Source organism: Pseudophryne corroboree, unplaced genomic scaffold, assembly GCF_028390025.1.
Source record: "Pseudophryne corroboree isolate aPseCor3 unplaced genomic scaffold, aPseCor3.hap2 scaffold_389, whole genome shotgun sequence".
Lineage (NCBI taxonomy): Eukaryota > Metazoa > Chordata > Amphibia > Anura > Myobatrachidae > Pseudophryne > Pseudophryne corroboree.
Genome location: NW_026970034.1, coordinates 159490 through 176051, shown reverse-complemented (window position 1 = coordinate 176051; position 16562 = coordinate 159490). Strand labels below are relative to the sequence as shown.

At 34.8% G+C, this 16562-nt stretch overlaps 3 non-coding genes across 3 annotated transcripts; all 3 read left to right on the top strand.

The window, feature by feature from the left end:
• Positions 1-6394: 6394 nt before the first annotated feature.
• TRNAS-ACU (transfer RNA serine (anticodon ACU)) lies at positions 6395-6468 on the top strand. The gene has a single exon. It is a non-coding gene; the product is annotated as a tRNA-Ser (tRNA).
• Positions 6469-9884: 3416 nt separating this feature from the next.
• Positions 9885-9958, top strand: TRNAS-ACU (transfer RNA serine (anticodon ACU)). Its single transcript has one exon. It is a non-coding gene; the product is annotated as a tRNA-Ser (tRNA).
• A 3415-nt stretch (positions 9959-13373) lies between these two features.
• On the top strand, positions 13374-13447 carry TRNAS-ACU (transfer RNA serine (anticodon ACU)). Its single transcript has one exon. It is a non-coding gene; the product is annotated as a tRNA-Ser (tRNA).
• The last annotated feature ends 3115 nt before the right edge of the window (positions 13448-16562 follow it).

The window sequence follows — 16562 nt, the reverse complement described above, 5'->3', positions numbered from 1 at the left end:
AAAATGTTTCTCACAAAATCGTTGCCCCAATGCATCATTGAAATTCAAGCTGGAAAGATGATTTTAATATATCACTTGTACATTTTGTATTGCTCTTCTGGTGACAATGTAGTTTGTTTTTGTCAATTACCATTTTAATAATAGGGTAAAGAAAATTAAGTGGATTTTTAAAAGAAAACAATACTTTCAATATACTATTAAAACAAATTAAAATGGTAAAAGTTATTGTACTTTAATGAAAAATAAAAGAGCAAAAATATCAATCCCAGTTTTGGATTACTTTAATTAACAAAAAAAATGCATATAGCAGAGGATAGTTTTAATCTGCCTACCTCTGGGTTATGGGCCCAGCATGCTTCCATTGCAGTACTCTGCTGCACATGTAAGTGCAAGAGATCCTGAAGCACTCACTCATCATGGGAAAGTACCAATGTGTTTCTTCGTTGGTGGATGGAAGAAACATCTTACAAAAACTCTCCAGATTATTGACTTTTTAAAGTTTTTCTAGGAAACGTTTTAGATGAATGCTTATTAGCCTTTGTCAGTATGTACTTTTGCAAAGTCTCTCTGTGGCGCAATCAGTTAGTGTGTACGGCTAAAAACCAAAAGGTTGGTGGTTCAATCCCACCCAGGGACGTAATTGACCTTGTTATCAGATTTTGGTGATCTTTAAGTAGACAAGTCAAAATTTCAAACCCCCTCTTATGGTGTAGGGTACCTGGCCTTCTCTGATGTAATCAGAGTTAGATTTGATTCAGTGATTTTATAAAAACAGCTAGGAAGCACAATTTAGCAGTGGGTTGCAGAGAAAAAGAAATATGCTGGCAAAAAAAATCCAATTGAGTGATTAAACAGCTCTTCATTTTCTGGCTTTATTTTTATGCTAACAAATTTGTTCTCTGAAAAGTGTCCACAAAGCCAAGTCTCTGATTAACACCTTTGTAGGGATGGTTTTTCACCTATTACTAAATTTAATTTGCTTCATTGGAAAGGCAGCAAGATGCATCCTCATTTCAATGTCTACTGAAATAATACGGGTTGACACCAGGAAACATTAACGCCACAGCATCCTTGCTGCTGTCTCATGTGGAAGTCTGTTTAATGTGAAAACAAGGTGATATCTAATTAGCACACAGGTAAGGAATTAAGAAAATCTTTATTTAAGGGTGAAGATGTTTCTCACAAAATCGTTGCCCCAATGCATCATTGAAATTCAAGCTGGAAAGATGATTTTAATATATCACTTGTACATTTTGTATTGCTCTTCTGGTGACAATGTAGTTTGTTTTTGTCAATCACCCTTTTAATAATAGGGTAAAGAAAATTAAGTGGATTTTTTAAAGAAAACTATACTGTCAATATACTATTAAAACAAATTAAAATGGTAAGTAAAAATAAAAGAGCAAAAATATCAATCCCAGTTTTGATTACTTAAATTAACAAAAAAAATGCATATAGCAAAGGATAGTTTCAATCTGCCTACCTCTGGGTTATGGGCCCAGCATGCTTCCATTGCAGTACTCTGCGGCACATGTAAGTGCAAGAGATCCTGAAGCACTCAGTCATCATGGGAAAGTACCAATGTGTTTCTTCGTTGGTTGATGGAAGAAACATCTTACAAAAACTCTCCAGATTATTGACTTTTTAAAGTTTTTCTAGGAAACGTTCTAGATGTATGCTTATTAGCCTTTGTCAGTATGTGCTTTTTGCAAAGTGTCTCTGTGGCGCAATTGGTTAGTGTGTCCGGCTACTAACCAAATGGTTGGTGGTTGAATCCCACCCAGGGACGTAATTGACCTTGTTATCAGATTTTGGTGATCTTTAAGTAGACAAGTCAAAATTTCAAACCCCCTGTTCTGGTGTAGGGTACCTCGCCTTCTCTGATGTAATCAGAGTTAGATTTGATTCATTGATTTTATAAAAACAGCTAGGAAGCACAATTTAGCAGTGGGTTGCAGAGAAAAAGAAATATGCTGGCAAAAAAAATCCAATTGAGTGATTAAACAGCTCTTCATTTTCTGGCTTTATTTTTATGCTAACAAATTTGTTCTCTGAAAAGTGTCCACAAAGCCAAGTCTCTGATTAACACCTTTGTAGGGATGGTTTTTCACCTATTACTAAATTAAACTTGCTTCATTGGAAAGGCAGCAAGATGCATCCTCATTTCAATGTCTACTGAAATAATACAGGTTGACACCAGGAAACATTAACGCCACTGCATCCTTGCTGCTTTCTCATGTAGAAGTCTGTTTAATGTGAAAACAAGGTGATATCTAATTAGCACACAGGTAAGGAATTAAGAAAATCTTTATTTAAGGGTGAAGATGTTTCTCACAAAATCGTTGCCCCAATGCATCATTGAAATTCAAGCTGGAAAGATGATTTTAATATATCACTTGTACATTTTGTATTGCTCTTCTGGTGACAATGTAGTTTGTTTTTGTTAATTACCCTTTTAATAATAGGGTAAAGAAAATTAAGTGGATTTTTTAAAGAAAACTATACTGTCAATATACTATTAAAACAAATTAAAATGGTAAAAGTTATTGTACTTTAAGTAAAAATAAAAGAGCAAAAATATCAATCCCAGTTTTGATTACTTAAATTAACAAAAAAAAATGCATATAGCAAAGGATAGTTTCAATCTGCCTACCTCTGGGTTATGGGCCCAGCATGCTTCCATTGCAGTACTCTGCTGCACATGTAAGTGCAAGAGATCCTGAAGCACTCACTCATCATGGGAAAGTACCAATGTGTTTCTTCGTTGGTTGATGGAAGAAACATCTTACAAAAACTCTCCAGATTATTGACTTTTTAAAGTTTTTCTAGGAAACGTTCTAGATGTATGCTTATTAGCCTTTGTCAGTATGTGCTTTTTGCAACGTGTCTCTGTGGCGCAATTGGTTAGTATGTCTGGCTACTAACCAAATGGTTGGTGGTTCAATCCCAACCAGGGACGTAATTGACCTTGTTATCAGATTTTGGTGATCTTTAAGTAGACAAGTCAAAATTTCAAACCCCCTGTTCTGGTGTAGGGTACCTGGCCTTCTCTGATGTAATCAGAGTTAGATTTGATTCATTGATTTTATAAAAACAGCTAGGAAGCACAATTTAGCAGTGGGTTGCAGAGAAAAAGAAATATGCTGGCAAAAAAAATCCAATTGAGTGATTAAACAGCTCTTCATTTTCTGGCTTTATTTTTATGCTAACAAATTTGTTCTCTGAAAAGTGTCCACAAAGCCAAGTCTCTGATTAACACCTTTGTAGGGATGGTTTTTCACCTATTACTAAATTAAACTTGCTTCATTGGAAAGGCAGCAAGATGCATCCTCATTTCAATGTCTACTGAAATAATACAGGTTGACACCAGGAAACATTAACGCCACTTCATCCTTGCTGCTTTCTCATGTAGAAGTCTGTTTAATGTGAAAACAAGGTGATATCTAATTAGCACACAGGTAAGGAATTAAGAAAATCTTTATTTAAGGGTGAAGATGTTTCTCACAAAATCGTTGCCCCAATGCATCATTGAAATTCAAGCTGGAAAGATGATTTTAATATATCACTTGTACATTTTGTATTGCTCTTCTGGTGACAATGTAGTTTGTTTTTGTTAATTACCCTTTTAATAATAGGGTAAAGAAAATTAAGTGGATTTTTTAAAGAAAACTATACTGTCAATATACTATTAAAACAAATTAAAATGGTAAAAGTTATTGTACTTTAAGTAAAAATAAAAGAGCAAAAATATCAATCCCAGTTTTGATTACTTAAATTAACAAAAAAAAATGCATATAGCAAAGGATAGTTTCAATCTGCCTACCTCTGGGTTATGGGCCCAGCATGCTTCCATTGCAGTACTCTGCTGCACATGTAAGTGCAAGAGATCCTGAAGCACTCACTCATCATGGGAAAGTACCAATGTGTTTCTTCGTTGGTTGATGGAAGAAACATCTTACAAAAACTCTCCAGATTATTGACTTTTTAAAGTTTTTCTAGGAAACGTTCTAGATGTATGCTTATTAGCCTTTGTCAGTATGTGCTTTTTGCAACGTGTCTCTGTGGCGCAATTGGTTAGTATGTCTGGCTACTAACCAAATGGTTGGTGGTTCAATCCCAACCAGGGACGTAATTGACCTTGTTATCAGATTTTGGTGATCTTTAAGTAGACAAGTCAAAATTTCAAACCCCCTGTTCTGGTGTAGGGTACCTGGCCTTCTCTGATGTAATCAGAGTTAGATTTGATTCATTGATTTTATAAAAACAGCTAGGAAGCACAATTTAGCAGTGGGTTGCAGAGAAAAAGAAATATGCTGGCAAAAAAAATCCAATTGAGTGATTAAACAGCTCTTCATTTTCTGGCTTTATTTTTATGCTAACAAATTTGTTCTCTGAAAAGTGTCCACAAAGCCAAGTCTCTGATTAACACCTTTGTAGGGATGGTTTTTCACCTATTACTAAATTAAACTTGCTTCATTGGAAAGGCAGCAAGATGCATCCTCATTTCAATGTCTACTGAAATAATACAGGTTGACACCAGGAAACATTAACGCCACTTCATCCTTGCTGCTTTCTCATGTAGAAGTCTGTTTAATGTGAAAACAAGGTGATATCTAATTAGCACACAGGTAAGGAATTAAGAAAATCTTTATTTAAGGGTGAAGATGTTTCTCACAAAATCGTTGCCCCAATGCATCATTGAAATTCAAGCTGGAAAGATGATTTTAATATATCACTTGTACATTTTGTATTGCTCTTCTGGTGACAATGTAGTTTGTTTTTGTCAATTACCCTTTTAATAATAGGGTAAAGAAAATTAAGTGGATTTTTTTAAAGAAAACTATACTGTCAATATACTATTCAAACAAATTAAAATGGTAAAAGTTATTGTACTTCAAGTAAAAATAAAAGAGCAAAATATCAATCCCAGTTTTGATTACTTAAATTAACAAAAAAAATGCATATAGCAAAGGATAGTTTCAATCTGCCTACCTCTGGGTTATGGGCCCAGCTTGCTTCCATTGCAGTACTCTGCTGCACATGTAAGTGCAAGAGATCCTGAAGCACTCACTCATCATGGGAAAGTACCAATGTGTTTCTTCGTTGGTTGATGGAAGAAACATTTTACAAAAACTCTCCAGATTATTGACTTTTTAAAGTCTTTCTAGGAAACGTTCTAGATGTATGCTTATTAGCCTTTGTCAGTATGTGCATTTTGCAAAGTGTCTCTGTGGCGCAATCGGTTAGTGTGTCCGGCTACTAACCAAATGGTTGGTGGTTCAATCCCAACCAGGGACGTAATTGACCTTGTTATCAGATTTTGGTGATCTTTAAGTAGACAAGTCAAAATTTCAAACCCCCTGTTCTGGTGTAGGGTACCTGGCCTTCTCTGATGTAATCAGAGTTAGATTTGATTCATTGATTTTATAAAAACAGCTAGGAAGCACAATTTAGCAGTGGGTTGCAGAGAAAAAGAAATATGCTGGCAAAAAAAATCCAATTGAGTGATTAAACAGCTCTTCATTTTCTGGCTTTATTTTTATGCTAACAAATTTGTTCTCTGAAAAGTGTCCACAAAGCCAAGTCTCTGATTAACACCTTTGTAGGGATGGTTTTTCACCTATTACTAAATTAAACTTGCTTCATTGGAAAGGCAGCAAGATGCATCCTCATTTCAATGTCTACTGAAATAATACAGGTTGACACCAGGAAACATTAACGCCACTGCATCCTTGCTGCTTTCTCATGTAGAAGTCTGTTTAATGTGAAAACAAGGTGATATCTAATTAGCACACAGGTAAGGAATTAAGAAAATCTTTATTTAAGGGTGAAGATGTTTCTCACAAAATCGTTGCCCCAATGCATCATTGAAATTCAAGCTGGAAAGATGATTTTAATATATCACTTGTACATTTTGTATTGCTCTTCTGGTGACAATGTAGTTTGTTTTTGTCAATTACCCTTTTAATAATAGGGTAAAGAAAATTAAGTGGATTTTTTAAAGAAAACTATACTGTCAATATACTATTAAAACAAATTAAAATGGTAAAAGTTATTGTACTTTAAGTAAAAATAAAAGAGCAAAAATATCAATCCCAGTTTTGATTACTTAAATTAACAAAAAAAAATGCATATAGCAAAGGATAGTTTCAATCTGCCTACCTCTGGGTTATGGGCCCAGGATGCTTCCATTGCAGTACTCTGCTGCACATATAAGTGCAAGAGATCCTGAAGCACTCACTCATCATGGGAAAGTACCAATGTGTTTCTTCGTTGGTTGATGGAAGAAACATCTTACAAAAACTCTCCAGATTATTGACTTTTTAAAGTTTTTCTAGGAAATGTTCTAGATGTATGCTTATTAGCCTTTGTCAGTATATAATTTTTACATAGTGTCTCTGTGGCGCAATTGGTTAGTGTGTCTGGCTACTAACCAAAAGGTTGGTGGTTCAATCCAACCCAGGGACGTAATTGACCTTGTTATCAGATTTTGGTGATCTTTAAGTAGACAAGTCAAAATTTCAAACCCCCTCTTATGGTGTAGGGTACCTGGCCTTCTCTGATGTAATCAGAGTTAGATTTGATTCAGTGATTTTATAAAAACAGCTAGGAAGCACAATTTAGCAGTGGGTTGCAGAGAAAAAGAAATATGCTGGCAAAAAAATCCAATTGAGTGATTAAACAGCTCTTCATTTTCTGGCTTTATTTTTATGCTAACAAATTTGTTCTCTGAAAAGTGTCCACAAAGCCAAGTCTCTGATTAACACCTTTGTAGGGATGGTTTTTCACCTATTACTAAATTAAACTTGCTTCATTGGAAAGGCAGCAAGATGCATCCTCATTTCAATGTCTACTGAAATAATACGGGTTGACACCAGGAAACATTAACGCCACAGCATCCTTGCTGCTTTCTCATGTGGAAGTCTGTTTAATGTGAAAACAAGGTGATATCTAATTAGCACACAGGTAAGGAATTAAGAAAATCTTTATTTAAGGGTGAAGATGTTTCTCACAAAATCGTTGCCCCAATGCATCATTGAAATTCAAGCTGGAAAGATGATTTTAATATATCACTTGTACATTTTGTATTGCTCTTCTGGTGACAATGTAGTTTGTTTTTGTCAATTACCCTTTTAATAATAGGGTAAAGAAAATTAAGTGGATTTTTTAAAGAAAACTATACTGTCAATATACTATTAAAACAAATTAAAATGGTAAGTAAAAATAAAAGAGCAAAAATATCAATCCCAGTTTTGATTACTTAAATGAACAAAAAAAATGCATATAGCAAAGGATAGTTTCAATCTGCCTACCTCTGGGTTATGGGCCCAGCATGCTTCCATTGCAGTACTCTGCTGCACATGTAAGTGCAAGAGATCCTGAAGCACTCAGTCATCATGGGAAAGTACCAATGTGTTTCTTTGTTGGTTGATGGAAGAAACATCTTACAAAAACTCTCCAGATTATTGACTTTTTAAAGTTTTTTTAGGAAACGTTCTAGATGTATGCTTATTAGCCTTTGTCAGTATGTGCTTTTTGCAAAGTGTCTCTGTGGCGCAATTGGTTAGTGTGTCCAGCTACTAACCAAATGGTTGGTGGTTGAATCCCACCCAGGGACGTAATTGACCTTGTTATCAGATTTTGGTGATCTTTAAGTAGACAAGTCAAAATTTCAAACCCCCTGTTCTGGTGTAGGGTACCTGGCCTTCTCTGATGTAATCAGAGTTAGATTTGATTCATTGATTTTATAAAAACAGCTAGGAAGCACAATTTAGCAGTGGGTTGCAGAGAAAAAGAAATATGCTGGCAAAAAAAATCCAATTGAGTGATTAAACAGCTCTTCATTTTCTGGCTTTATTTTTATGCTAACAAATTTGTTCTCTGAAAAGTGTCCACAAAGCCAAGTCTCTGATTAACACCTTTGTAGGGATGGTTTTTCACCTATTACTAAATTAAACTTGCTTCATTGGAAAGGCAGCAAGATGCATCCTCATTTCAATGTCTACTGAAATAATACAGGTTGACACCAGGAAACATTAACGCCACTGCATCCTTGCTGCTTTCTCATGTAGAAGTCTGTTTAATGTGAAAACAAGGTGATATCTAATTAGCACACAGGTAAGGAATTAAGAAAATCTTTATTTAAGGGTGAAGATGTTTCTCACAAAATCGTTGCCCCAATGCATCATTGAAATTCAAGCTGGAAAGATGATTTTAATATATCACTTGTACATTTTGTATTGCTCTTCTGGTGACAATGTAGTTTGTTTTTGTCAATTACCCTTTTAATAATAGGGTAAAGAAAATTAAGTGGATTTTTTTAAAGAAAACTATACTGTCAATATACTATTCAAACAAATTAAAATGGTAAAAGTTATTGTACTTCAAGTAAAAATAAAATAGCAAAATATCAATCCCAGTTTTGATTACTTAAATTAACAAAAAAAATGCATATAGCAAAGGATAGTTTCAATCTGCCTACCTCTGGGTTATGGGCCCAGCTTGCTTCCATTGCAGTACTCTGCTGCACATGTAAGTGCAAGAGATCCTGAAGCACTCACTCATCATGGGAAAGTACCAATGTGTTTCTTCGTTGGTTGATGGAAGAAACATTTTACAAAAACTCTCCAGATTATTGACTTTTTAAAGTCTTTCTAGGAAACGTTCTAGATGTATGCTTATTAGCCTTTGTCAGTATGTGCATTTTGCAAAGTGTCTCTGTGGCGCAATCGGTTAGTGTGTCCGGCTACTAACCAAATGGTTGGTGGTTCAATCCCAACCAGGGACGTAATTGACCTTGTTATCAGATTTTGGTGATCTTTAAGTAGACAAGTCAAAATTTCAAACCCCCTGTTCTGGTGTAGGGTACCTGGCCTTCTCTGATGTAATCAGAGTTAGATTTGATTCATTGATTTTATAAAAACAGCTAGGAAGCACAATTTAGCAGTGGGTTGCAGAGAAAAAGAAATATGCTGGCAAAAAAAATCCAATTGAGTGATTAAACAGCTCTTCATTTTCTGGCTTTATTTTTATGCTAACAAATTTGTTCTCTGAAAAGTGTCCACAAAGCCAAGTCTCTGATTAACACCTTTGTAGGGATGGTTTTTCACCTATTACTAAATTAAACTTGCTTCATTGGAAAGGCAGCAAGATGCATCCTCATTTCAATGTCTACTGAAATAATACAGGTTGACACCAGGAAACATTAACGCCACTGCATCCTTGCTGCTTTCTCATGTAGAAGTCTGTTTAATGTGAAAACAAGGTGATATCTAATTAGCACACAGGTAAGGAATTAAGAAAATCTTTATTTAAGGGTGAAGATGTTTCTCACAAAATCGTTGCCCCAATGCATCATTGAAATTCAAGCTGGAAAGATGATTTTAATATATCACTTGTACATTTTGTATTGCTCTTCTGGTGACAATGTAGTTTGTTTTTGTCAATTACCCTTTTAATAATAGGGTAAAGAAAATTAAGTGGATTTTTTAAAGAAAACTATACTGTCAATATACTATTAAAACAAATTAAAATGGTAAAAGTTATTGTACTTTAAGTAAAAATAAAAGAGCAAAAATATCAATCCCAGTTTTGATTACTTAAATTAACAAAAAAAAATGCATATAGCAAAGGATAGTTTCAATCTGCCTACCTCTGGGTTATGGGCCCAGGATGCTTCCATTGCAGTACTCTGCTGCACATATAAGTGCAAGAGATCCTGAAGCACTCACTCATCATGGGAAAGTACCAATGTGTTTCTTCGTTGGTTGATGGAAGAAACATCTTACAAAAACTCTCCAGATTATTGACTTTTTAAAGTTTTTCTAGGAAATGTTCTAGATGTATGCTTATTAGCCTTTGTCAGTATATAATTTTTACAAAGTGTCTCTGTGGCGCAATTGGTTAGTGTGTCTGGCTACTAACCAAAAGGTTGGTGGTTCAATCCAACCCAGGGACGTAATTGACCTTGTTATCAGATTTTGGTGATCTTTAAGTAGACAAGTCAAAATTTCAAACCCCCTCTTATGGTGTAGGGTACCTGGCCTTCTCTGATGTAATCAGAGTTAGATTTGATTCAGTGATTTTATAAAAACAGCTAGGAAGCACAATTTAGCAGTGGGTTGCAGAGAAAAAGAAATATGCTGGCAAAAAAATCCAATTGAGTGATTAAACAGCTCTTCATTTTCTGGCTTTATTTTTATGCTAACAAATTTGTTCTCTGAAAAGTGTCCACAAAGCCAAGTCTCTGATTAACACCTTTGTAGGGATGGTTTTTCACCTATTACTAAATTAAACTTGCTTCATTGGAAAGGCAGCAAGATGCATCCTCATTTCAATGTCTACTGAAATAATACGGGTTGACACCAGGAAACATTAACGCCACAGCATCCTTGCTGCTTTCTCATGTGGAAGTCTGTTTAATGTGAAAACAAGGTGATATCTAATTAGCACACAGGTAAGGAATTAAGAAAATCTTTATTTAAGGGTGAAGATGTTTCTCACAAAATCGTTGCCCCAATGCATCATTGAAATTCAAGCTGGAAAGATGATTTTAATATATCACTTGTACATTTTGTATTGCTCTTCTGGTGACAATGTAGTTTGTTTTTGTCAATTACCCTTTTAATAATAGGGTAAAGAAAATTAAGTGGATTTTTTAAAGAAAACTATACTGTCAATATACTATTAAAACAAATTAAAATGGTAAGTAAAAATAAAAGAGCAAAAATATCAATCCCAGTTTTGATTACTTAAATTAACAAAAAAAATGCATATAGCAAAGGATAGTTTCAATCTGCCTACCTCTGGGTTATGGGCCCAGCATGCTTCCATTGCAGTACTCTGCTGCACATGTAAGTGCAAGAGATCCTGAAGCACTCAGTCATCATGGGAAAGTACCAATGTGTTTCTTTGTTGGTTGATGGAAGAAACATCTTACAAAAACTCTCCAGATTATTGACTTTTTAAAGTCTTTCTAGGAAACGTTCTAGATGTATGCTTATTAGCCTTTGTCAGTATGTGCTTTTTGCAAAGTGTCTCTGTGGCGCAATTGGTTAGTGTGTCCAGCTACTAACCAAATGGTTGGTGGTTGAATCCCACCCAGGGACGTAATTGACCTTGTTATCAGATTTTGGTGATCTTTAAGTAGACAAGTCAAAATTTCAAACCCCCTGTTCTGGTGTAGGGTACCTGGCCTTCTCTGATGTAATCAGAGTTAGATTTGATTCATTGATTTTATAAAAACAGCTAGGAAGCACAATTTAGCAGTGGGTTGCAGAGAAAAAGAAATATGCTGGCAAAAAAAATCCAATTGAGTGATTAAACAGCTCTTCATTTTCTGGCTTTATTTTTATGCTAACAAATTTGTTCTCTGAAAAGTGTCCACAAAGCCAAGTCTCTGATTAACACCTTTGTAGGGATGGTTTTTCACCTATTACTAAATTAAACTTGCTTCATTGGAAAGGCAGCAAGATGCATCCTCATTTCAATGTCTACTGAAATAATACAGGTTGACACCAGGAAACATTAACGCCACTGCATCCTTGCTGCTTTCTCATGTAGAAGTCTGTTTAATGTGAAAACAAGGTGATATCTAATTAGCACACAGGTAAGGAATTAAGAAAATCTTTATTTAAGGGTGAAGATGTTTCTCACAAAATCGTTGCCCCAATGCATCATTGAAATTCAAGCTGGAAAGATGATTTTAATATATCACTTGTACATTTTGTATTGCTCTTCTGGTGACAATGTAGTTTGTTTTTGTCAATTACCCTTTTAATAATAGGGTAAAGAAAATTAAGTGGATTTTTTAAAGAAAACTATACTGTCAATATACTATTCAAACAAATTAAAATGGTAAAAGTTATTGTACTTCAAGTAAAAATAAAAGAGCAAAATATCAATCCCAGTTTTGATTACTTAAATTAACAAAAAAAATGCATATAGCAAAGGATAGTTTCAATCTGCCTACCTCTGGGTTATGGGCCCAGCATGCTTCCATTGCAGTACTCTGCTGCACATGTAAGTGCAAGAGATCCTGAAGCACTCACTCATCATGGGAAAGTACCAATGTGTTTCTTCGTTGGTTGATGGAAGAAACATTTTACAAAAACTCTCCAGATTATTGACTTTTTAAAGTCTTTCTAGGAAACGTTCTAGATGTATGCTTATTAGCCTTTGTCAGTATGTGCATTTTGCAAAGTGTCTCTGTGGCGCAATCGGTTAGTGTGTCCGGCTACTAACCAAATGGTTGGTGGTTCAATCCCAACCAGGGACGTAATTGACCTTGTTATCAGATTTTGGTGATCTTTAAGTAGACAAGTCAAAATTTCAAACCCCCTGTTCTGGTGTAGGGTACCTGGCCTTCTCTGATGTAATCAGAGTTAGATTTGATTCATTGATTTTATAAAAACAGCTAGGAAGCACAATTTAGCAGTGGGTTGCAGAGAAAAAGAAATATGCTGGCAAAAAAAATCCAATTGAGTGATTAAACAGCTCTTCATTTTCTGGCTTTATTTTTATGCTAACAAATTTGTTCTCTGAAAAGTGTCCACAAAGCCAAGTCTCTGATTAACACCTTTGTAGGGATGGTTTTTCACCTATTACTAAATTAAACTTGCTTCATTGGAAAGGCAGCAAGATGCATCCTCATTTCAATGTATACTGAAATAATACAGGTTGACACCAGGAAACATTAACGCCACTGCATCCTTGCTGCTTTCTCATGTAGAAGTCTGCTTAATGTGAAAACAAGGTGATATCTAATTAGCACACAGGTAAGGAATTAAGAAAATCTTTATTTAAGGGTGAAGATGTTTCTCACAAAATCGTTGCCCCAATGCATCATTGAAATTCAAGCTGGAAAGATGATTTTAATATATCACTTGTACATTTTGTATTGCTCTTCTGGTGACAATGTAGTTTGTTTTTGTCAATTACCCTTTTAATAATAGGGTAAAGAAAATTAAGTGGATTTTTTAAAGAAAACTATACTGTCAATATACTATTAAAACAAATTAAAATGGTAAAAGTTATTGTACTTTAAGTAAAAATAAAAGAGCAAAAATATCAATCCCAGTTTTGATTACTTAAATTAACAAAAAAAAATGCATATAGCAAAGGATAGTTTCAATCTGCCTACCTCTGGGTTATGGGCCCAGCATGCTTCCATTGCAGTACTCTGCTGCACATATAAGTGCAAGAGATCCTGAAGCACTCACTCATCATGGGAAAGTACCAATGTGTTTCTTCGTTGGTTGATGGAAGAAACATCTTACAAAAACTCTCCAGATTATTGACTTTTTAAAGTTTTTCTAGGAAACGTTCTAGATGTATGCTTATTAGCCTTTGTCAGTATATAATTTTTACAAAGTGTCTCTGTGGCACAATTGGTTAGTGTGTCTGGCTACTAACCAAAAGGTTGGTGGTTCAATCCCACCCAGGGACGTAATTGACCTTGTTATCAGATTTTGGTGATCTTTAAGTAGACAAGTCAAATTTTCAAACCCCCTGTTATGGTGTAGGGTACCTGGCCTTCTCTGATGTAATCAGAGTTAGATTTGATTCAGTGATTTTATAAAAACAGATAGGAAGCACAATTTAGCAGTGGGTTGCAGAGAAAAAGAAATATGCTGGCAAAAAAAATCCAATTGAGTGATTAAACAGCTCTTCATTTTCTGGCTTTATTTTTATGCTAACAAATTTGTTCTCTGAAAAGTGTCCACAAAGCCAAGTCTCTGATTAACACCTTTGTAGGGATGGTTTTTCACCTATTACTAAATTAAACTTGCTTCATTGGAAAGGCAGCAAGATGCATCCTCATTTCAATTTCTACTGAAATAATACAGGTTGACACCAGGAAACATTAACGCCACTGCATCCTTGCTGCTTTCTCATGTGGAAGTCTGTTTAATGTGAAAACAAGGTGATATCTAATTAGCACACAGGTAAGGAATTAAGAAAATCTTTATTTAAGGGTGAAGATGTTTCTCACAAAATCGTTGCCCCAATGCATCATTGAAATTCAAGCTGGAAAGATGATTTTAATATATCACTTGTACATTTTGTATTGCTCTTCTGGTGACAATGTAGTTTGTTTTTGTCAATTACCCTTTTAATAATAGGGTAAAGAAAATTAAGTGGATTTTTTAAAGAAAACTATACTGTCAATATACTATTCAAACAAATTAAAATGGTAAAAGTTATTGTACTTCAAGTAAAAATAAAAGAGCAAAAATATCAATCCCAGTTTTGATTACTTAAATTAACAAAAAAAATGCATATAGCAAAGGATAGTTTCAATCTGCCTACCGCTGGGTTATGGGCCCAGCATGCTTCCATTGCTGTACTCTGCTGCACATGTAAGTGCAAGAGATCCTGAAGCACTCACTCATCATGGGAAAGTACCAATGTGTTTCTTCGTTGGTTGATGGAAGAAACATCTTACAAAAACTCTCCAGATTATTGACTTTTTAAAGTTTTTCAAGGAAACGTTTTAGATGAATGCTTATTAGCCTTTGTCAGTATGGACTTTTGCAAAGTGTCTCTGTGGCGCAATCAGTTAGTGCGTATGGCTATTAACCAAAAGGTTGGTGGTTCAATCCCACCCAGGGACGTAATTGACCTTGTTATCAGATTTTGGTGATCTTTAAGTAGACAAGTCAAAATTTCAAACCCCCTCTTATGGTGTAGGGTACCTGGCCTTCTCTGATGTAATCAGAGTTAGATTTGATTCAGTGATTTTATAAAAACAGCTAGGAAGCACAATTTAGCAGTGGGTTGCAGAGAAAAAGAAATATGCTGGCAAAAAAATCCAATTGAGTGATTAAACAGCTCTTCATTTTCTGGCTTTATTTTTATGCTAACAAATTTGTTCTCTGAAAAGTTTCCACAAAGCCAAGTCTCTGATTAACACCTTTGTAAGGATGGTTTTTCACCTATTACTAAATTAAACTTGCTTCATTGGAAGGCAGCAAGATGCATCCTTATTTCAATGTCTACTGAAATAATACAGGTTGACACCAGGAAACATTAACGCCACTGCATCCTTGCTGCTTTCTCATGTGGAAGTCTGTTTAATGTGAAAACAAGGTGATATCTAATTAGCACACAGGTAAGGAATTAAGAAAATCTTTATTTAAGGGTGAAAATGTTTCTCACAAAATCGTTGCCCCAATGCATCATTGAAATTCAAGCTGGAAAGATGATTTTAATATATCACTTGTACATTTTGAATTGCTCTTCTGGTGACAATGTAGTTTGTTTTTGTCAATTACCATTTTAATAATAGGGTAAAGAAAATTAAGTGGATTTTTAAAAGAAAACAATACTTTCAATATACTATTAAAACAAATTAAAATGGTAAAAGTTATTGTACTTTAATGAAAAATAAAAGAGCAAAAATATCAATCCCAGTTTTGGATTACTTTAATTAACAAAAAAAATGCATATAGCAGAGGATAGTTTTAATCTGCCTACCTCTGGGTTATGGGCCCAGCATGCTTCCATTGCAGTACTCTGCTGCACATGTAAGTGCAAGAGATCCTGAAGCACTCACTCATCATGGGAAAGTACCAATGTGTTTCTTTGTTGGTGGATGGAAGAAACATCTTACAAAAACTCTCCAGATTATTGACTTTTTAAAGTTTTTCTAGGAAACGTTTTAGATGAATGCTTATTAGCCTATGTCAGTAAGTACTTTTGCAAAGTGTCTCTGTGGCGCAATCAGTTAGTGTGTACGGCTATAAACCAAAAGGTTGGTGGTTCAATCCCACCCAGGCACGTAATTGACCTTGTTATCAGATTCTGGTGATCTTTAAGTAGACAAGTCAAAATTTCAAACCCCCTCTTATGGTGTAGGGTACCTGGCCTTCTCTGATGTAATCAGAGTTAGATTTGATTCAGTGATTTTATAAAAACAGCTAGGAAGCACAATTTAGCAGTGGGTTGCAGAGAAAAAGAAATATGCTGGCAAAAAAATCCAATTGAGTGATTAAACAGCTCTTCATTTTCTGGCTTTATTTTTATGCTAACAAATTTGTTCTCTGAAAAGTGTCCACAAAGCCAAGTCTCTGATTAACACATTTGTAGGGATGGTTTTTCACCTATTACTAAATTAAATTTGCTTCATTGGAAAGGCAGCAAGATGCATCCTCATTTCAATGTCTACTGAAATAATACGGGTTGACACCAGGAAACATTAACGCCACTGCATCCTTGCTGCTTTCTCATGTGGAAGTCTGTTTAATGTGAAAACAAGGTGATATCTAATTAGCACACAGGTAAGGAATTAAGAAAATCTTTATTTAAGGGTGAAGATGTTTCTCACAAAATCGTTGCCCCAATGCATCATTGAAATTCAAGCTGGAAAGATGATTTCAATATATCACTTGTACATTTTGTATTGCTCTTCTGGTGACAATGTAGTTTGTTTTTGTCAATTACCCTTTTAATAATAGGGTAAAGAAAATTAAGTGGATTTTTTAAAGAAAACTATACTGTCAATATACTATTCAAACAAATTAAAATGGTAAAAGTTATTGTACTTCAAGTAAAAATAAAAG